Source organism: Podarcis bocagei (genome assembly GCF_964188305.1).
Source record: "Podarcis bocagei genome assembly, chromosome: 4".
Taxonomy (NCBI): Eukaryota; Metazoa; Chordata; class Lepidosauria; order Squamata; family Lacertidae; genus Podarcis; species Podarcis bocagei.
The window spans coordinates 43,063,632-43,087,558 of record NC_138128.1 but is presented as its reverse complement, the minus strand read 5'-3'; positions in this window follow the sequence as shown (position 1 = coordinate 43,087,558).

The window sequence follows — 23,927 nt, the reverse complement described above, 5'->3', positions numbered from 1 at the left end:
ATGCCTCCATCTCTAGTGGGAGGTTAGGATCATGAAATGAGGATAGTGAAATGTCGAGCAGTAGGGAGGAAGAAAGAGCAAGGTTAGGACTGTGGAGGAGAATGAGAGAGAAAGACAGGCATCTCTCCTAATCTGCTGATTCTGGGTGGTTGTGCACATAGGTATTTATCAGCTAGAACTTTGGCTGCAGGCTTCTAGCTTGCTGTCACCTTTTAGTATGCTTTTCAGCAACACCTGTCCAGATGAATTGGTCTCATATTTATATGCATGTCATATGGGCTTTCAGAGAGCCCTCAGTGAAATATGATATTAGTTAAATGTACCATTAAAATGAAATGCTCACTAAAGAGCTGTTCGGTAGATTTCCAGGCCTGAATGCACTTGCAGAAACTATTACGGTCTTTGTTTCTGCCACTATAGTTTTCCTGGTATTCTTTCCTCAGTTGATTGAAATTCAGAAATAAAACATGCCTTTTAAAAAGAGTGTTTGGTCTTTCTAGGTATGTGACCTTGAGAGACAAACATTTGTATGTCATAAATAATAAAGCACGATACAAGGATGAAGTTTTAAATAGAAAAAAATTACACAATCTTAAATTAAAACCAAAGCATGGCAGGTGTCTGTAAAATATTCTTAGGGAAACAGTCGTATAGTCAGGTAGAGCATATTAAAAAAATACTGATTCCTGGGTTGCATTCAATGTAGTGATAAGGTGAATGTTCCATCACTGCAAGAATTTCCCCATGTGCAATGGAACATTCTCCCCATCGCTTCCTCTCCTTTGTACCCCCTAAATCTGGGGTGAAATCCCATTGTGCTAGTGCTAATCTTTGCACTAGTTCAATAACTTAGTTGAATACTGACCTCTGAATTTACTGAGAAAGCAAGTGTATTACTTTAAAATGTATTTTTGTTTTTTTAAAAAAATATCAGACCAGCTTTCATAGAAAATTCTTAAAATCTTGACAATCATAAGGATGATAATAGTCTATAGCTAACAAATACAGTGGTACCTCGGGTTAAGAACTTAATTCATTCTGGATGTCCATTCTTAACCTGAAACTGTTCTTAACCTGAGGTACCACTTTAGCTAATATGGCCTCCCGTTGCCGCCACATGATTTCTGTTCTCATCCTGAAGCAAAGGTCTTAACCTGAGGTACTATTTCTGGGTTAGCAGAGTCTGTAACCTGAAGCGTATGTAACCCGAAGTACCACTGTATGGTTTGCCATGGAGATTATTGGCAGATAATCAACATGATACATGATACTGGGGGACATGTTCTCTTTCTGAATTCAGTTTCCATTACACCATCTGGTTCTTTATAAATGCATACGCTTCCTACATTTTACCATCCATCAAGATGCAGTAGAAATTTTGGTCCTACAGAAATAAACTGGCGAACTCTATAGGGATATATTAAGTGGAATCATTTTTTGAAAGAAGGGGAAAAACACAAGGGGTCAGTATTGGTTGGTGCTGCAGCTTCTGCAAGTGCACAGCATTCAGGGGTGACACTGAGGCTCAGTGGTTAGAGCACAAGCTTTTCATGCAGTGAAGTCCCAGCTTCAGTTCCTGGGATCTCCTGTCTGAACCCCCATAGAGCCACTGCCAGTTCAGAGCTGATAATACTGAGCTAGAGGGACCAAGTGTCTGACATAGAATAAAGCAGTTACTATCATCATTATCATCATCATCGTCATTATTAAAATTTATATACTGCCCTTCATCTGAAGTTCACAGGGTGGTTCACAATATAAAAATACAAAATGAGAACACAAAATACATAACAAAACAAAAACCAATTACCCCCGTCCCACAAGCACATTTAAAAGGCCATAGCCTTTTATCTACCATGTTCCTTGTCATTATGGTAAGTTCTCACTGCAACTAATTTAGAGGCCAGGATCCAAAGAAAAGACGTATGTAGCTGGAAGAGAACCACCTGCATAGCTGCAGCTTCACTTGCTGAGTTTGCTGCTGCAGTCTCTGCTGCCAAAACTGATATTTAGCTTAAAATGTAATGTGTATGCTTGACAGCAGGGGGGAACTGCTGCAGTGACAAGAGGGAGCAAAGCTTTGACTGCACATGAAATTTCTTCCAAGTCAAGGCTCATTTTGATGAAGCTGCCTGCTTTTGGTTTAATAGTGTTTCTTGGAGCCTGTCGTTGTAGCATAGTGTGCAAAAGAGTAGGTCTTGCCCCTTCCGAGAGGCAGAGTTTTTAGAAATCATTAAAAGGAATACACAGAACCATTTATCTTCCCTTCTGCAAGCTGAATGCTCATAATCACCCACATGCTGGAAAAGCCTTTTGGAATCTGAACTTCTTCTCAATCATTCTGTCAGGTGCTCAGATAAGATGATCAAACCACAAGTTACATGAATTGTTTGAAAGCAATGAACATTTTTAACTTAATATCAACCATGGGGTGGTGGTGATGACAACCAGGATCCGGGGCCATGCCTGGGGGAGGGGAGATGAACTCTCTCCCACCCTACACACTGTGGTCCTGTTGAAAATCATGCCCTGCCCCTCAAGCTGTTATAAGCAGGCAGGTGTCCATTAGCATCAATGCAAGCAGCCCTCTTGGGGGCTAAACACAACTTCTGGGCAGGGATTTCCATGGGGACCATGGCAAGGGGGAAAGAACTAAACTATCTCAGTGTGCACCATGGACTCAATTCTGATTGCTCCCTCCCATGGCTGCTGTTTATACAGTGGTACCTCGGGTTAAGAACTTAATTCGTTCCAGAGGTCCGTTCTTAACCTGAAACTGTTCTTAACCTGAGGTACCACTTTAGCTAGTGGGGCCTCCCGCTGCCACCGCACCACCGCCACGTGATTTGTCTTCTCATCCTGAAGCAAAGTTCTTAACCTGAGGTACTATTTCTGGGTTAGCGGAGTTTGTAACCTGAAGTGTCTGTAACCTGAAGCGTCTGTAACCCGAGGTACCACTGTACTGCAAAAATTGTATCACCTCAGTTGCACAAATGCAATTAGCAGATGTAGTTTGATCCTGAGGAATGGGAAGTATCTGGAGCAGACAGGCAATTGGCAAAAAGAGAGCCTCTTATCTGCACAATAGGAAAGGATTGAGAACTTTCTAGGCAGTGACGGAAGTGTGGTTCTCTAATCACTCGATTCTCTTGGCTAGGATGATCCTAGTGTCACAGCCCGCAGTTCCCTCTTTCAGTCCTCAACTCTGATAACAAAGGGAGCAGGTAGCCATGCCCAGTTTTGAGCCCCATGGCATCTTATATTTTATTTCTCCAGGGAATCTGTTTTAAAATACCAAGGGGAGAATGATTTAATTAGTGGTGGTTTGAAGATTTCTCAATTTTAGGAACTTTAAATAAGGTTTGTCTATCCAGTGACCCTGCAGAGGTTGTTGGAATGCAACTCATCACCCTTGACCATTGGTGTGAGGCTGGCTGGGACTGATGGGTCTTGTAATCCAACAGCCCTCTTCAGGGCCACGGGTTCCTCATCCCTGCTAGAAAGCAGGGAAAAATCAATGTCTTTAACTCAGTTGTATTGTAGATTCCAGGGTGGGATTCAATTTCCTCTGAGCCCTACATTGCTAGCATTTGTGCCCAGTCCACAAAGGGCAATAACTCTTTAAAAATATTTATTTGATCCATTGGGCAATGCAAGCTCTGCAGCCCAACACTATACAGCTAGGTGCTGCAGCCAGCAAAACTATAGATATTCCTCATGGCAGGGTTTTTAATTAGACTGCATTGTACATTTCTTGCTGGAAGAATACATTAGGCTTCTTTCTGCAAATGAGTCAGGTTCCTGAAGGATGCCATCTTTTGGATTGTCTTTTGAATGACCTCAGTAGATCTCTCTCTCTCTCTCTCTCTCTCTCTCTCTCTCTCTCTCTCTCTCTCTCTCTCTCTCTCTCTCTTTTGCCCTGATTTGACAATCTTGCCTGAGGTCAAGTCATTAATTATTCTCTGCATGAAAAGTGCTGAATGACATTTGTTCCAAATCTGTTTTCCACTCATGCTCCCAATCCTATCATCTGGTAGACATTATCTACAGCAAATTAAGAATTTATGTACTTCAATCTAATTTTGTCTGGAGGCTCTTCTTGCGAAGGTCTGAAAAGGGGACTGTTTCATTAAACTTTCTCATTTTGTTTAAAGATTGAAACACACATATAAGTCAGTCTAGGAGAAGAAGGGATTTGTTAGCCTTTTATGAGTTCTGTTTACCCACGCCTCATGAGAGAACTGGTGGGTTGTGTGTGCCAGGTTTGGGCGGCTGGGGGAGGCACACATCTGCAGCAATGACTTACAAACAGATCAAAAGCCTGAGGGACAGCACCTGCTTCTGCTTCAAGCACAGGCCAGAACAGGATTACCTTGCTGTTGAGAAAGGCACAAGTTAGCAAAGTGACAATTACTGGCATCACTTTGTAGAAATTATTATTATGCACAGCTCTCCATTGCATGCAAGTACAGTGGTACCTCGGGTTAAGTACTTAATTCGTTCCGGAGGTCCGTTCTTAACCTGAAACTGTTCTTAACCTGAAGCACCACATTAGCTAATGGGGCCTCCTGCTGCCGCTGCGCCGCCAGAGCACGATTTCTGTTCTCATCCTGAAGCAAAGGTCTTAACCTGAGGTACTATTTCTGGGTTAGCGGAGTCTGTAACCTGAAGCGTATGTAACCTGAGGTACCACTGGATACAAAAGCATATTTCAGGTGAAATATTCAGTCTTTTGCAAGATTACAAGTAAGAGGCTAGTTTCTGGGTAAGCCCCTTAATAGTGCAGTTCCATACATGCTTACTCAGAAGGAGGGATGGGCAAATCTGTCAAGTTTGGTTTCTCTGTTTCTGATTTTTATAAGTTCAGTCTGCCACATTACCATATCAGTTTGCTTTTTTTCCCTAAAGGCCTCATGAAAATCCTGCATTTTAGTGTAAATTTCTTCTATTATATTTGTATGCATTTTGCCTAATAAACTTTTGCATAGCAATTCCCCCAAAATAATGCATTTTTGTATGTCTATTGTATGCATTTGTATGCAGTTTGCTCCAAGGAATGCATTTTTGTACCCATTTCATATCCGGAGAACTGCATTGCAAAATTCAGAGAAGTGTGACTTTGGCAAGATGATTGTTTCAATTCTCATGTCATTTCAGAAAGTGTAAATGAAGTACATACGTTCAACCTTAAATGCAAACCAAATTGAATCCCCCCCATCCCTACCAAGAAGTCAGTCCTACTGAGCTTAATCGCAGGCAAGTGGGCATAGGATTGCATAACTTAACAATGCAATCTTATCAATGTCTATTCAGAATTAAGTTCTTTTGAGTTCAATGGAACTAACTCCCAAGCATGTACATGTAGAGTTGCATCCTACGAATTAGGATTCTTTTGAAAGTCCATCCACTATGAACGACACAATGTGCCAGGACACCATATAAGTTAATTGGGTTTTCACAGGGATAAGCTTGTTTTATCTGGTATGGAGGGGAAATCTGACATACAGATAGTCATTTGACAATGGAAAAAAAACATGTGTGGAGCTCAATAGCTTGGTCAAATAAGTTGCTTGTTGTTGTTGCTCTATTGCCAAGCAAACTGGTTTACTTAAACCAGCATTAAAATCTCAGGTTAAAATATATAAACATATATGCAGCCAGATGGAACATCACATTTGCCTAACTGGGGAGAATGTTCCCAAACCCTTTTGAAATTTGTTTTTTTTTTGCTTCTATATTCAAGGAACACAATTCCAGAAAGAGGCAGATTATTAAAGCTTGTCTAAACTTCAAATATGCAGTAGAATGTGCTGTTGGCCATATGCCTTCCACTTCACTCATATATCTGCTGACATTAAAGATGGAAAACAAAGCCATTCTTTTTGCATTAGTGAGTCACGCTTAAGCATTTCCTTTTCACCCCTATGTAATCATGACAGACTTGCTTATTTGCATCTTAATATATATTCTATGTTTCCAGAAACAAACCTGCAATCCTATACTCACTTAGGTGGGAGTATGTGCTTTACTTCTGAGTAGACATTCATGGGATTGTGCTATAAATGTAGCTAATAATGCAGCCTTACTGTATAGAACTGCACTGTAAAATATTCACAAGAAGAAATCATGGGCAAATGGGATGATTAGATTGAGCAGAAGGACTGTTGCTGCTCCTGCTCTGGAAGTACCACAAAAACTTTCACTAGTTTACAGGATAATGAACTGAACTATGGGATCAGAATGGTCACACTCCATTCCAGGATAGATTTGCTCCATAAAATGTTGCCATGGCTGGCTATGTTGGTACATGACAGTTATGTACCATTCAGTTATACGTATTTGTATAACTGTTTCTAATTAGTCGTAAGGAGTCAGTCATAAGCAGCAATATAAGAACATAAGGGGCACAGTCATACAGCATCTAATAAGGAAGAGCTAACAACATAATCAAGGAACTAGTTTGTGGAAAGCCTGCATCCACTGGTATGTCAGAAACCATTGAGAGAAATTGTGTAGATAAATGAGTATATAAATGATTCATAAAGAGAAGCAGGGGAAACCCATTATAATTGTATAACTAATCTGGAACGATTTGACCCTGAATCAAATGTTCTTGTTTGAAACTCCAAAACACATTGGAAGTGTCTGATGCTGCAATTCAGCTTTAAACTGCCTGAATGCTCTTAACACAAGAAATAGATTTGTGTGACGCCTCAAAAGACTGGCAGATTTATCATGTCATAAGCCTTTGTGGACGAAATCCCATCAGAAACACGGATTGCTAGCCTCAGTTGGCACATGTAGGGCGATGGGAGCCAATGAAATGAATGGACTACATACACTTCTGGCATCTGTGGATTATATGGCCCACACTGGCCAGCGAAAAACAGGAGCATGGAGATTTTGTTTGCAAATGAATGAAAGCAAAACAGTAATTGTGGATGCTCAGGATTTGTTTGGACACGGTTAGTATTATCTGAGGTGCTTTCTGAGGCAGTGTAGTAAACCTAGCTTGAATTCATTTACCCAAGCATGAAATCTCAGATGTTCCCTGTTGAGCCAGGTTCTCAGAGTCACTATGTACAAGTACAGTCTCAATGGTGAACTTTCTCCAGTTCTCATTATACTTTACAGTCTGCACCAGCAAGTCCAAGGATCTGGTCAGAAATGCCTCAGGCAACCAGCACAGATAACCTGATGCATCAAAATCTGATAGGAAAATCCATCATATTGAGGTTCTCCATCAATAATATGATGGAATGACATGAGCCCAGCCTGTGAAGAGTCCAACAAAGACAGCCTGTCACATCTCCAGTGGCACTAAAGGAATGGGAAATGGCCAGGGCAAGGCCACATAGCTTGGCTGAGTGAGTTAGAGCTGGTCCACAGTGGTGGCAAAGACAACATAGACATCCAACATGGTGCTTGTGTTATTTCGCTGTAAGCTAGAAAGCATACATGGCCTATGCTGGCCTGTTGTAGAGGAGCAACAGACACATGTTCAACCCCAGAAAGGTGAAATATATATATATATATATATATATATATATATATATATATATATATATGTAGGTAGGTTTTGGTGTCTTCGGGTGTCTTCCCGTGTAAGAGTTGGGGTGTCTAGGCGACGTTTCGACGAGGTCTCACTCGTCATCTTCAGGCTGGTGCTTTCGGCTTCTAGTTACTAGAACAGAGCAGGATCTCAGTGTTTGAGTTCCTATAAATACTGTTGAGGGGGTGTGGTGTATAGCCTCCAACGTTCTGGGCAGATAGGAAGTTCCTAGGTTAATGTGCCTTTTCTTCTTTTGTTCATTAATTACTTGAGGGATATCTTGAGTGATTACTTGAGTGATATTCTGAGTACCACTTAGGAGGGTCATTAGGTGTGGATTAGTTGCTAAAGCTTTCGTGTCTTGACCTCTTGACCTTGTGAAGAGTTTTTCTGAGAAGATGGTTGTACTGCACTTAGTTGTGCTCTGGCTTGGCTTCGTGTATAGGGGCGAGCTGTGGTTTTGTGCCCTGTGCCAGCCAGATCTGTGTAGGGATTGCAGGGGGGTGCAGCATCCGGAGGTGCCACTATGGTTTGGCTACTGGATGGTGTCTGTAATTTATCTGTGGAGAGGGTCTGGGTTTGGGTCTGGTGTGGTTGATTGGAGATGGCGTTCTGTGTGCCTCTGGTTCTGGTGTCGGTTTTTGTGGGGAGGGCTAATTTCCAGATGTCTGGCAGGCGGGACGTGTCGTCACGCTTGTTCATGTTGTGAGGGTGTTTCTCTATCTCGATGGCTTCCATGATTATTCTCTTGTGGTGATGTTCCATGTTAAAGAGCAATTTGGAATCTGCAAAATTAATTTCGTGTCCTGTTTCTTTCATGTGTTGGTAAAGAGAGGAAGTTTTTTCTTCTTTTTGGACGGCATTCTTGTGTTCTGCGATACGTGCATTTATTCGTCTGTTTGTTTGTCCAATGTACGTGGCTGGGCAGACTTTGCAGGGTATTTCATAGACCCCTTGGTTTTCTAACTGGATTTTATCTTTTGGGTTTCTGAGGATATTGGCTATTTTTTGGTTGGTGCAAAAGGCTGTTTTGATATTGTGTTTATGGAGGATTTTGCTAATTTTATCTGTAGTGCCCTTGATATAAGGAAGGAGGGCCATGCCATTGTTTTCTTCTGTGTCTTGGTTTTTGGGGGGTGTTTCTTTTTGGATTAGCTTCGTAACCCTGTTTTGCTGGTATCCGTTGGCGATTAACACATTTGAGAGATTCTGTAACTCAGTTGTCAAGTGGTCTTTGTCAGCCAGGCGTTTGGTTCTGGAGATGAGAGTCTTGGCTACGGAGTTTATTTGTGCAGGGTGGTGGTGTGATTGTGCATGTAAGTAGCGGTTGGTGTGTGTTTTTTTTCCGGTAGATAGTGTGTCCTAGGGAGCCATCAGGTTTTTTGTAGATTAGGACGTCAAGGAAGGGAAGTTGGTTGTTGGCTTCTATTTCCATAGTGAATTGGCTTGTTGGGAAGTTGGTTGTTGGCTTCTATTTCCATAGTGAATTCTATTTCCATAGTGAATTGAAACAAAATACAAACCTATATGGTTTTCATAATGTAGCATAATAACTACCAAGACCCAGGTGAATACAAAGTCCATTTACGTATACCACCAAGATTTCTTATTCAAACACTCCCCTTCCCCCTTTAACAGAGCAGTCAATGAGAAGAAAAGACCCAAGAATAGAAGGTAAATCATTAACATGATAAAATGTATCATTACTATCTGATTAGAAATCGTGCTGGGGACGTGTTTTTTCCACCTTGCGTAGGCGGGTTCTCGCCATTCTTAATGGTGTATTTGTGCACAAATCCAGGTAGAAGGATGATGGCCCAGTTCAAATGATACATTCCCTAATTAATGGTCTGTTTCTGTAACAAATGTGTATGCTGAGCTACAACAATATCCAATCAACAACTGGTTACCCTGGGAAAAAGATATGGTAAAAGAAATTAGATGCATTTATTTGTATTGAGCAAAATGCTAAAATGAAGGATGGCTCTGTTTTATAGGAATCATTAGCTAACAGAAATTTATCACAGAGCAGTAATTTGTGAGAATCTAAGAAGCTGGCTGTCAGTAGTCTCAGGCAGAGAGCTATCTGTGGGTCAAACTAGACATGACCACTAAGATGTAGGTAACTTTCTCCCAAAGCTGCTTCTTTTTTTAAAGCAGTTTTGGGAGGATGCTATTGAGAGTGGTGGGATTTTAAGGAAAAACCAAGCCTTTCCTGCTGATCATTTTCCAGCTAAGAAGTGCCTCATGGGAAAAAGCAGGTCAGAGAGGACAATTCTGATCAGCTAAAGCCCTAAACGAAAGGGCTGCTTCTCCCCTGCTGCTTCTCAGATCAAATTTTCAGCCTCTGAAGGCTGTTTTTCATTAAAAACAAATATCAAGAAAATGTCACATGCAACTTATAGCTCGATCCTGATGTCCTTTCATTGGTGATGCCAAGAAATGATCCCCAGATTGACCCAAGCAAATCATGTGCCCTACACTAGTGCAGTAGTAGTAAGGAACCTCTGGCCCTCTAGATATTGTTGGGCTACAATTTATTGGATGGATTTTGATTAAGTAGGAGAGGATTATCTCCCCAGTCTCACTTGAGTGAGGTTTGGAGTTTTAGCCTTTCTTTGTTAAAATATTACCATCCCTTTGCAGAGCAAAATGGAAACTTGAAACTAGGCTGCTTAGTCTTAAATATTCTTACCCAGGATGCCCCAGCAGTCTGGGTTCACCCTCTTTTCCCTCCTACAAAAATAATCAGGCAACAGAATGTGTAGTAAGCATAAGAAAATATAACATTTACTCACATGTAAGTCTTGCCAGGATTCAGCAAAGCACAGTGAAGAATATCGGCAGGGGTGTAATGCAGTAAGACCTGCTATCCTTGTTTTACAGTCTTTTGCTATTGCAGGACTGCAGCATGGGAAGTAAAGGTACTATGGTAGATTCCTCTTCTAAATCAGAGGAAGGTGGCAAGGCTGTGTTCTTTGGTTGGTTCTTGAAGATGGTTCTGACAGTTCTTCCCACAAGGACAGAGCTGCAGCCTTATCGTCCTCTAAGTCTGGTGCAGTGTATGTTCTTTGTGTCATGGGTAATGCCATTGCTGGATGTGCATATGAAGGGCCAGGCAACATGCATATACTAACTGGAAACTCACTCTTCCTATGTGAAACAAAGCCCAGTAAAGCCTCAGGCTAAAGTTAGGTAGGTGGGATTGATAGGACACCAGAAAATGGTATCATCCTATTTTGAGGTTTTTCTTTCTTTCTTGTAGCTCTTTGTAAATCCAAACAGCATCCAGTTTTGGATGCATGCCCTTGCTTCTTAAGTCAAGATGTGCAGAAGTCTTGTGCCCAAATGCTCAGTCTTTGCACCACCCCTTCCTTCCTGCCTTCCTTCATAATACATCATAATTCAGCACTTGCTGGGTTAATGAACCATAGTTTCCCACTGCATCTAAATTGAGAAAACTATGGTTACCTGGCTAAGATCATAGACCAACTTTGAATAGTGACGTTTGGATCCTAGTAACAATAATTTCCTGGCTCACAATGGAATGTAATTATTTCAGAAGAGCCATCTATGTATACACTATGGTTAATTAAACTATGGTTAATTAATCCAAGACATGTTGAATTGCAATGTGCTGAGAAGGGAGGATGGAAGAGAGAGGGCAAGGATGGAGCATACAATCAAAAGGCATGCATAGCTTGGCATAAGCCTTAATATGCCTGAATTGGGCCATAATGTTCTCTTGCTAGATGCCATCCTGCTGAGGATATCCTCAAGAAAGCCCTCTTCACAGATTATGCTTGTAAACTGTTTACATATTAATATAGGGTATCTTCCCTGCTCCCTAACATCCATGCATTGAGTGGACATCTGAGCTATGGTGATACCTATGCATGCAGATTTTTAGTACACAGGTTTCCTCTGCTCAGATGTTCAAACTCAATGCATGGCCAGCAGGAGGCAGGCCAATGGTGGAGTTCCACTACCACCTCGAAGATGGGTACCCTCTTTATGCATATAATTTGTGAAGGAGGTTGAAGATGTACTAGAAGTTAATGCTAGCGTTGTTTTGGTGTATCTCTGACCTGGGTTGTGTGAAGTTTCATAGAAATCCCCAAAACAACATTCTGCAAATCAACCAGTATCTTCATAGTACAATCTTGCGCATGTCTACTCAGAACTAAGTTCCATAGAGTTCATTGGGGCAAACTCCCAGGTAAGTGGGTATGGAGTTGCAGTCTAAATATCTGCCATACATGATATAGTAAGGTATATAAATAGGATTTAAGAAGGATATTGACAAACTGGAATGTGTGTAGAAGAAAGTGATCAAGATGATCAAGGGTCTGGAAACCAAGGCTTATGCATTGCCAGGGGTTGGACTAGATTATCCTTGCAGACATCCCAACTCTGATTCTGTGATTCTATGATGAGGATGTTGATATTCCAGTGTATATTTTTTATGCCTTTAGACTACAGTGTCAGGTTATATAATACACGTATCTGTATCTCCTGACAAACAATAGTTTCTATTGTTTTATTCACTTGGTATAATTGAGGATCTTTGTATAGTTTTCAGTTGTGTACCAGACTCTGAAGTAAATCTATCCTCTGATGTTAAATTTCCATTGCAGAAAAGAATATCTTTCTCCTGGGAAATAAATATGATAAAATTAATCCACTGGTTATGTTTGCATATCTGGTAAACAATAACCATGCTCAAAACCATGAAGCATTTTAAACCGCAGTTGTATTTAACTCACTTTATTTTATCCAATTTTAATATCTTCCTTTTGCTTTATACACATCCAGTTCAATTATATTTATTTAGTATTATGATTTCCTGGAAATAAATGGAATAAACTCATTACAGAAAAATATTATAGCTTGTAAATAGAATGAGAAATGGGAAAATAGAATGGGAAAATGGGGGGAGGTGGTTGCTGAAGAGTGTAGACAAATACTAAGGCTTGATATTGATGGAATCATGCATTTCCACGTGAGAGGATTTCTGTCTTAGCTTTCTCTGTCATAATTCCTAAGAAATTAGCCTGAAAGGAGATGAATTCTTTCCCCACTTTTCCAGGGAATGATTGTTCATGTAAGAAATAGGAGCACAGGAAACTGCCTTATATTGAGTTGACCTATTACCCACCTTGTGGTCTGTACTGTCTATACTGACTAGCAGTGGCAATCCAGGATTTTGGACAGGGGACATTCCCAGTCCTACGTGGAGGTGCCTGGGATTGAACTTGGCAGGTGCTCTCCCTCTGAGATACAGCCCTTCCCCATGGGACCATGAGCCAGTCTCTGTGTGAGAGAGAATCCAGCAACTGCCCCCATGGATCTCCAAATTGCTTCTTGGGCAATTGAAAAGTCTGGCACCTACCTCAAAATGGTCTCCTTTCCCAAGCACAACATTTCACTCAGACTGTGTACATTAATGCTTGTGGTAGCCATCAAATTCTACGCCAATGTGGAGCCCAGTTTTGTGCTAATATCTGAGGCACCAGCTCCTGGGGACTGAGCCCTTTTGGGCTTCTTCAATTTTGGGGGGGGGGTTGGGACCACCCCCTCCCCAATGTCTCAAAGGCACTGAGGCGAAGCACAGAGCCGAGCATGGCGTAGTGTGGCTCTAGTGGCTGGCTCCATTGCTTCCTGCTGCTCTGGAGGGGAAGGAAGGTCGAAGCAGCCTCCTCCCGGTGATGGCACCAGGAGGAGCTGCCAACCGTTGACGCCACATGGCTGCCACGTTTGGCCCAGCCTCTAGCCCTTCCCAACATCTTGACGTGTGTGATATTGGCCTCCCCAACGTGCTCACAAGCTGGAGCCTCTGGCTAGTATCAAGTGGAACTATATCATACCCGTGAAGATTAAGCTCAAAATCTCTAGTTTATTCTTCTCTGTGTTCTCATAGTGGTGCAGCAATAAAACTGTTGCTGAATTTGCAAAGCTAAGCAGGGCCTGGTATGGTTTTGAATTGGATGGGAGACCGCATGTTGAGATTCCTGCATTGTATGATTCTATGAGTCCCCTACAGATTCTGATATTGGTGATGGCTGCTGTGATGCAGAATCAAACTGGACCTTTTGGAAATTATTTCCTTTTGATTTCAAATGATCCAAAACAATCTGTGGCTGCAGCCCTGCATACCGTTGGGTTTTTAAACTTCCAATGACTTCAGATGGATTTAAGCAGACAAACTGTGTGCAGGACTGTAGGCTAAGTGAATAAAAGAAGTGACTCATTTTCTGTTTCATTAATCACCCTGTCCTTCATAAACCAGAGTATTATCGATTCCCTCCCCATGGTAGAGAGACTTGGAATTTAGTGTGTCTTTAGGGATCTTCAAGGCTCCTATATCTCAGGTACCTCTCAAGCTATATTTCTATCACTAGAAAGTTCACAAACACCCAAAAATCTCTCTGCAACTCCACTTAGACTGTTGATTCTGATGCAACGGTGGGTTTTTTCTTGCAGCATTAAAAAACTCTTCAAGACATCAGCAAAATAAATGCTTGCTAGACCACAAGAGAATGTAACCTAGTTAGTCTAAATATTCAATTACCACATTGCCTGCCAGATAATTCACAGGAGTCCCATAAACCAGATGACACAAATGTCTCTCAGAGAAGAGACAACTACCCTATCCCATAATATATGGGGCTGTATGTTTGTGTACATACTGAGGGTGGGAATGGCAAGGGCCCCCTCTTGAAAGCTGAGCCAGGAGAAAGCAAAAATCAGGTACTTGTCATTTATTTCCGACTGGATAACTGCAGATGGGACCTAAAACAATCAGTTTTGTGGGTTTTAAAATATATAATTTAAGGCTTCATAAACATGTGTGATGGACTCTTGCACAGCTGATCGCACATCTACCTAATTATCTAGTAAGATTTCTCTCCAAGGATTTAGACTGTGACCCTCGAAGAGATGGATGGGGAGGAAGTGCCATATGCAATAACTGACAATCAAAATCTGAAGTTTGCAAATGTTGCAGCAAGGTAGGAAGGAAGGAAGGACCCCCCCCTCTAAAAATTAACGACCACATTGTCTAACTTGGCAACTCCTTCAGGGTTTTTTTCCAGAATCATTGGTCCTTATAGGCAGCACCTGTGCAATCCATGAGATAGTCTGGCTTGTTGCATTATACTTGCAGCTGGCCATCCCATCACTTATCAGTTCTCCCTCACTCGGTGTAGATGGGGCCAGTGATGTTGTGGAAGTCTGGACTTCAATTCCACTGTGACCCGGTTCACCCTTCTCGGCAATTCAAACTTTCTCAGCATTTCCTCTGTCTTAAGATTCTTGGGTAGAAGTGCTGCATCCATGGAGATAGGACTCAACAGAGGCTGAAAGGGTTATGTGAAAGAGTCAAAGCCAACACCTATCCTAGAAGGGTCTGTCTGTCTTACTGATTGTCCATGCTTAATTTCTTTCTTTCCTTTTTGTGGTTTTTTTCCCAATAAAAGAAGCAAGTAAATCATGTATTAAAATGAATGCAGTTGAGACTGGACTGTAAAGGTAAGCAGAATTACAAACAGTAAAGAGCTCTGCCTTAACTTAATACGCATTATGCTGAAGAGTAAAGGTAGGGTTGCCATGTGTCTGGGGATTCCCTGACATGTCCTCTTTTGGGGGTCCTATATGCCCACCCAGGGAGAATTTTATATTTGAAAGCAAATATCTTGGATTATGGATTTGATTTGTGTTAAATGTCCCCGGGCAGCTCAGTTTCGGGCTCTGGCTTGGCGGTGAGGCAATTGGGTGATTGCCCTAGGAAAGCTCAGCAACCTTTTGTGTCTGGATTTTTACCTCTTGAAATATGGCAACCCTAAGGGATGTCTAAGGCTAAATCACTGTGTCTGCTCATCTTATGGAACTTTGCCAGAATGAAATGTGGGTAAGGGGGGCAGAAAACAATGAAAGAGATCTGTTGATATATGTGATGAAGGTATACCCTATACTGTCAAATTTCCCATGGCGAAAAAGGCCACACACTATCCTGCTGTGCTGCATTAACTTTTCAGATAAGGCCATGCCCTAGTCTTTGGCCATCCATCTCTCTAAAGAGAGACTGCCTTCATGTTTCCATGAAGCAGTATTACTTGGTTCTTATAAATCTTGCTTCCACTTGCTCAGTGAAGGATAAGACAGCAAATGCTGCGATGGAGGGGATTGTTTGTCTGGTTATATCAGAAATTTTATCCAAAACAATATCCCAAAAGTTTTTGACCAGTGCACCCACCCACCACATATGTAAAAAAGAACCTACGGTTTTACAGCCCTGCCATCAGAAGGGTGAAACTACCGTATTTTTCGCTCCATAAGACACACTTTTTTCCTCCTAAAAATTAAGGGGACATGTCTGTGCGTCTATGGAGCGAATGCACTGGACAGCAGAGGGATCCCTTGGCTACCGCTGCAGTCACGAGCTGAGAGATGCCTCCGCAGCTGGAGCCATAGCTCCCGTCTGTTGCTCTTGCTCTGCTGGCTTCGCAGCAAAGCGGGAAGAGGGACAGAAGGGGGTCCGTGTAAGGGCTCCTGTCTGTCCCTCCTCCTGCTTTTCTGGGAAGCCAGCAGAACAAGAGGTGCTGCACTGCTCTACTGAAGGCAGCAGTGCAAGAGCAAGAGCTGTGCAGCGCCTCTTGCTCTGCGGGCTTCTCAGCGAAGTGGGAGGAGGGATGGATGGGAGCAAGCAAAGCGAGAGCCGCTTACATGGCTTCTGTACCGCTTTGTTCAGCTCTCACTTTGCTTGCCCATCTCTCCTCCCGCCTCGCTATAAAGCAAGCCAAGCACCTGTCCCGGTGTCGTTGTCTCCTCTTTTACAGCGAGGCGGGAGGAGGGATGGGCAAGTCAAGTGAGAGCTGCTCGAAGCGGGAGAGAAGCCACGTAAGCGGCTCTCGCTTTGCTTTGCTTTAAAGCTAGAAAAGCGAGAGCCGCTTACATGCTCTGCGCAGATTTCCCCCCTTGCTTTCCCCCCTCTAAAAACGAGGTGCGTCTTATGGTCAGGAGCGTCTTATGGAGTGAAAAATACGGTATATGGCTGATGTGAATGGAAGACTCCAGTGCTATCTAAAGAGTGTCTTTAGCACTGCACCTTGGATTTTGACAGAGGCAGTTCATAAGGGGAGGTGAGTCCACATACTAGCCCATCTATATTCATTAATCTGGGTCTCAAGCTCATCTTCCTGTGTCAAATTGATATTGTCAGCTGTCCCCGTAGTAGTTGAAATCAGTGCTTAATTTGTTTGATATTCTGTTAGGCCATTGGTGAAGAGCTTTGGGTTCAAATGTGCTTGGCATATGTTGAAATGTTTTTGATAGTGGTGCCTTCTCTTTAGAAACACCCCCCGCCATGAATTGAGGCAGGTGCCAACATTTATGGCATCTCAGTGTCTGCTAAAAACTTAATTATGTCAGGTCTTTGCTGGATATTGATAGCAGTTGACTGTAATAACTTGCTATTTCTGTTTTGGACTAATGACCGCTATTTAATTCATTCTGTAAGTACGTTTTAATGTACAGAGTCTTGAGATGTTTACATAAAAGGCAGTATAGAAATTATTTTTATATGTTGCATAGAATTTGACCTGTTCAGGGTTTATTATTGGAGTGCTTGTATGTATGCTAATTATTTCATTGTAATAAAGAATTCTTAATTTTTTAAAAAATGTAGTGTTGTGCCTCATGATGCCTATGCAAAGGAACTTTTCCTTCCTCTCTTTTCTCCTGGACTCCTCTGTGTACCCTCAGACTCTGCTCTGGAAAGTAGGGGGATACTCTAGAACAGTTCTTGGGGGTGTGAGGGGTGGAGTCATGGAAAAGAGAAGTTCCACTGTACAAGCAGAACTCCACATGTGCAGCATTGGATAAATTTAATTCCCCTTGCCCTCCCTCCCACTAACTCTGCTTTTGTTTTTATTAAGGACTACAGTGGTACCTTGGTTCCCAAACTTAATCAGTTCCGGAAGTCTGTTCCAAAACCAAAGCGTTCCAAAACCAAGGAGCGCTTTCCCATTGAAAGGGATTCAAAATGGATTAATTCGTTCCAGACTTTTAAAAACAACCCCTAAACCAGCAATTTAACATGAATTTTACTATCTAATGAGACAATTGATCCATAAAATGAAAGCAATAATCAATGTACTGTACTATAAAATAAATAAGACAGTATTGTAGATTATAAAAATTAATTATTATTTTTTACGTGCACTGATGATAGTCATTGTTTGGATGGGGAGCTTTTATCCATTTCTGCAGTCACACAACCAATCAGTAGCTGAGCTGGGTTCCACACCGTCACAAAAACAAGTCACAAAAATGAAGTCACAAGCCAGTCACAAAAACGAAGTCACAAGCCAGTCCCATAAAACAAAGAAAAAGTCACTGTCAAAAAGCCACACAAACAAAAACACAAAAAATAGCAAAAAAAAGAGCTCCAAATATCACATCCATGTTGCGTGGGTGCTCGGGACTCAACAGCCAACAAACTCAACAGGAAGCCTCTGATTAGCAGCGGGGGACTCAGTTTACAAATGGAAGACCCTCAACAGGAAGCAGAACATGTTCCGCTTCCAAGGCAAAGTTCACAAACCGGAACACCTAGTTCCGGGTTTGCAGCGTTCTGTTTCCAAGTTTTCCATAAACTAAACTGTTCTAAAACCAAGGTACCACTGTATTTCATCCTCAGTTGTCTGCTGTATAAGATGGTATTGCGTTATTGTTGCTCTGACTTCATCACATCTGGAAATAGCCCCTGCTAGAGTTTTCCATGCTGGCAACATTTTTTAAAAGATATTTGTCCATATTTGCCACCCCCTATATAACTAAGGTGCACCCATCACCTTGGCACAAAAGAACTAGCCTTGCCACAGTTTTTGAGTTGCCTTTCATAATGGTTGGAAACTTGAGGTTGGGTACACAGCATCTTTATTTCATGCAGGTCTGACCCTCAGAAACTTAATTTTTTAAAATCTCACGGCTAAAGAGGAAAAAGAACAAACGGCGGCAGTGGGCAGAATGCATGCTAATTATCCAAGCTGATAAGAGACATCTTTCAAGCGAGAGGCTTTTTTGAGCCAGGAACACAATAATGCGAAAGCCACAATATCCTGATTATTATTCACTTGAATTGCTGGGTTGCTGTGCAGTTGCCAGAAGAGAGCACATGCTGGCCACAGGGCTTTGCCTTTTGAGAAAGGATGTAATAAGGACTGTGAGCATGTGAATTAATGTCCTTATCACCGGTTACAAAAAATACCATTTATCCCAAATCCCCTATTTTTGTCCTGCATGGTCTTTAACCTTGATTCCGACAACAGATGCAAGCATTCAGCACATCCAGCCTCTGTAGTCTGGGGCCTTAGCCTGCTCTCCCCCCCCACCTAAAATGTTAGACAGTAGATAAAGGCAATCATAGGATCAGTAAGAAGTCATGCACTCCGCTTGACCAGCTTTTGAGCATTGATGCAGGAATAACAGAAAATGAGAGAGCTATCTGCCTCTCCCAGGGATGCTTTCCATACTACTTGTTTACAGCTAAACGGGGAAAAAACTGGGTATGATCTAGATATGTCCTTAACCTTTCTCCAACTATTATTACAATTGCTAGGCTCTTGTATATTGCAGAGCAATCAAAAGAAGATATGGGGAAAGGGGGGGGTCTTTAGGTGGGGTCCCGTTACTTGGAGTCCCGTTACTTGGAGTGACTTTCAACATGTTATGCTTGCATTTTATGTATTGCATTTTTATCCCACGTAGCCTCTGACGTGCTCAGACTGGCACAAAAGTTCTCTGCAGGTTTTATCCTCGCGGCAATCCTGGAAGCAAGGTTAGGCTGAGAGAGTGCTCACGGCAGGACCTTAAGCCAGTTACTATGTAGCTGAGTGAGGGATTTGAATCTGGGTCTCCTCGTCCCCCACCCATTCTGTTCAGGGGTGGGAGTTCTAATTCATTAAGGTAGCCCCCAACACCCAATGATATGAGGCAACCAACACATTATATCAAGTTGTGGTTCCTCGCAGGGCCATCATTCAGCATTCATTCAGCATCCAGGTTAAGAGGTGAACTAAACACACAGCCAAAATAAATAACTATTTAAATTAAAATTGAAAATTGAAAAATATTTCTATTATTTTCTGTTACTCTGACACTAACAAACAATTAGGTACTGAGGGTTGTATTTAACTAACTTTTACTCACAGCAAACCCACTGAAATTAATGACCGTGATGAACTCGGGTCCATAACTCCAATGGGTCTGCACTGAATAAGTTAGTTGAATGCAACCCAAGGAACCGAACACAGTTAAAAGGCTAAAATACTGAGACCCCAAGATACACAACTAGATGATAGGCTGGACTCAGACACGCACAAAACACCCCTGCCCCATTCCATCCCTGCCTCTGTTGCTGTGGTAGATTACTATTTGCTTGCTTTTCAATAATTGAATAAAATAACTTTTAATAACAGAAATATGCATCTGTACAAACACATTTGTTTCACATTTATAACATTAGCATTGCACCCATCTACCTTCCTTTTTTGCAAGTTACAAAAATAATAGAAGAGGTTTGAGATTCTAGAAAGCAGGGGCGCCAACTCCCTTTTGGGCCTTCCCCAATGTTAAAAAAAAATATTGTGTGAGGTCAGAAGAGCCAGGAACGCAGTGGCAGCAGGACTTCAGTGGCCGGCTCCTCCTCCTGCGTGGAGGAGAAGGAGGGTGGAAGATGTGGCGGCCACAGCATTAGGAGGTGGAGCTGCCAGCCATTGAAGCCATGCCTGGCTCCTTCAACCTGAAGGGACATTGTCACACACATGACATCGCCCCCTCCCAATCTCCCTCACAAGTTGGCACCTCTGCTAGAAAGAATGAAACAATTCAAATTGTGACACTACAGAAAGGGTTCCATGGTGTAAAGGAGAAAGAAATTATAGGTGAGGATGACACAACCAAATGCCTTAAGGCACTCCTAGATTTGCAACGAGCCTTCAACAAAATGGGGGCAAAATCATACAGGCTTGGGGCCAGAAAGCAGGCCCCCAAAATGAAGAAAGCTGCAAATGTCCCTTCTAAAGGTTAGAAAGGGCATTACGCAGCTAATCAAAACTACAGATATTGTGGCGTTTTTCAAGGCGTGTTGCAATGCCCTGTTTAGTTCAGTAAGACCTGTAGGGAGGAAATAATAAGACATCTTCAGAAGAATTTAACTAAATCCCTGTGCCAAGGGCAAAAGGACTTTCTTGAAGGAGTAGTGACAGAAGACAAGGTTGTTGAAGTAATTAAGAATTGGATGAATGGCAAATCCCTGGGATAGTTGTCATCCCTGTGGAGTTTTATGAGGAAATTTAGTGCAAAACTGGTCCTTTCTTTTCAGCTGAATTTTAAGGAAGAGCAAGACCCCAGAGACATGGTGATAAGCTAAGACCACAGTGATGCCAATGCCTGATAAGGGACCCTACAGTGTGCGTCTCCTGCCATCATCCATCCCTTCTGAATTGGGACACTGAAATCTTCATTCCTCTCTGGGCCAGCAAGGAGGGAATTAACATTCTTGAAGTAATTACATTAACGTTGTTCACCTCTCAGCCTTAAGGCTGAGGCAAAGCGTAGCTATTATATATATTTCATCAAGTCTCATACCAGTAAGGCAAATTTCAGATAATGTTAGAAAGCCTCCACATGTAGCTTGCCTCTGTTAGGTGAAAAATGAAAAGAAATATCTTGGATATTGAAAACCCAAGATAATGACCTAAAAGGTAAAGGACCCCTGACAGTTAAGTCCAGTTGTGAACGACTCTGGGGTTGCGGCGCTCATATTGCTTTACTGGCCGAGGGAGCCAACGTTTGTCCGCAGACAGTTTTTCCAGGTCATGTGGCCAGCATGACTAAACCGCTTCTGGCGAACCAGAGCAGCGCATGGAAATGCCGTTTACCTTCCCGACCTATTTATCTACTTGCACTTCGAGGTGCTTTCGAACTGCTAGGTTGACAGGAGCTGGGACCGAGCAACGGGAGCTCACCCCTTCGCAGGGATTCAAACCGCTGACCTTCCGATCGGCAAGCCCTAGGCTCAGTGGTTTAGACCACAGCGCCACCCGCGTCCCAATCCTGAGACATGTTAGAGGACAGGATTTCAGCCACAGCACATCTCTAGGAGTTTGTAAATCCCTGCATGGGAGCTCAGCTCATATTCCAAGACACATGGAATCAGACAAGATCACTCTGTTGGAATGGGATTGTGCCCAGAAACTTAAGTCCCACTAGTGCTTTTAAAGAAATATCAGTTTGCTATGCCTTACTCAGAGTAGACCCATCCATATTAGCAGATGTGATGAATTCAAGTACTTTGATTGCAATGGATCTATGGATTCTGAATGTGACTTAGTTGAATATAGTCCAATGTTGTCCCCGCTACACCACCACCATTAAAATCCCTAAATTCAACTGTATCCATAAACAATAAAGCTGGGGGCAAAATAAAACGAGAATGTAATTTTGGAGTTTTGCAAGTTTTGCCAATTTGAGTGAGGAGAATTTTGGTTTTTTTGCTGTTGTTTTTAAAAATCTGAGCTGCCCGAGTCTCACATGTGGAAGCTATTTTCAACCTTTCCCTCGCCCCCACTCTCGCCAAACTGTCTGGCAGAGCCTAGCGTGAATAAGAATGGAGTGCTCCTTGATTTCAAGGAACAATAAACAGGCCTTTGATTACTAGGACTACTTCATTTCTGTTTGAATGATTTTGTTATGAGGAGGAAAATCCTCATAAACAAACTGAACTAAGTGCCACTGCCTGAGAATGGGGGAGGAATTGAACAGCAATCATCGGGTGGCTGAAAATAGCTAGGAGTGGAATCCTAATGTCTATTTTTATTGTGTGGTTTTTTCCCCTTGTGCATTTTTATATGGGATTTCTTTCTTTCTTTTTTGCTTAAATTGCATATTTATAAGTTCTTCCCAATAGCTAGCAGGCGTAACCATTTAGAATAAAGTTTGGATACTTGAAATGAATAGTTAATAGCACTCATTTTTAGCTGCTTTTTAAAAATAGAGCATTTGCATTACAAATAGCAGGGACACCCAAGACCCATAAATTAATTTTTTTTGTGCTGTTAAGTACCAAAAGCGTTTGTTTGGTGTGTTTGCGTGTTGAAATCAAAATTTACTTTCTTCTGCTATCAGTGCTGTTAAAATTGTAACAGCATTTAAGCTTTTCTAATCTTAAACTGCAAGGTCTTTTTTTTTTTTTAAAGAATCAGGTGAGTTCTTCATTAAACAACAGAACTAAACTGGGCAACAAGAAATGGTTAACAGAAAATTTATTAGGCTTACATCAAGCTGGTAGCTACAAGGATGTTGTATATATTTGGAAGGTGAATAATGCTGAGGATCCAGTGCAATGCTCTCCAGGTTATTAAATGTTTCTTGTATGTTCATGGTGATACCTGCAGAGGATGCATATTATCAGTGGGTGATGCAGATGGGGAAGGGCCAAATATCAATTCTAAGACCATCTCTGCTTTGCATGTAGAAGATCCCAGGTTCAATCTGCAATGTCTGCAGACCCTCCAAGTGTCCCTATTTTTCAGGGACAGTTCCGGATTTACAGAAGCTGTCCCGGTTTCTGATTCAATCCCATAACGTCCCACTTTCCCTTTGGACAATATGAATCCCCCGAACCACAGCGATCTAGAAGACATCTGAAGGCAACCCTGTACAGGCAACTTTTTAAATGTTTAATGTTTTGTTATGTTTTTATAGTGTTTTCCTCCTCAAAAAATATTTAGGGGTACTTTAATTTTGAGGGACACGGGTGGTGCTGTGGGTTAAACCACAGAGCCTAGGACTTGCCAATCAGAAGGTCGGCGGTTTGAATTCCCGTGTCGGGGTGAGCTCCCGTTGCTCAGTCCCTGCTCCTGCCAACCTAGCAGTTCAAAACCACGTCAAAGTGCAAGTAGATAAATAGGTACCGCTCCAGCGGGAAGGTAAACGGCGTTTCCGTGCACTGCTCTGGTTCACCAGAAGTGGCTTAGTCATGCTGGCCACATGACCCGGAAGCTGCACGCCGGTTCCCTCGGCCAATAAAGCGAGATGAGCGGCGCAACCCCAGAGTCGGTCACTACTGGACCTAATGGCTCTTTACTTTAATTTTGACTGAAGAAATTCACCATTTTATAGTTCAAATCGGGGAAAATAAATGCAGTAAATGAACAAAAGTACAAAGATTCACAATTTTTTTAGGGGTATGCGTCCCCCTGTGTCCTCCCAGAAAACCCCCCACTGTTTTTATGTATGTAGAAAGCCACCCAGAGTGGCTGGAGCAACCCAGTCAGATGGGCAGAGTAAAAATCATAACATTATTATTATT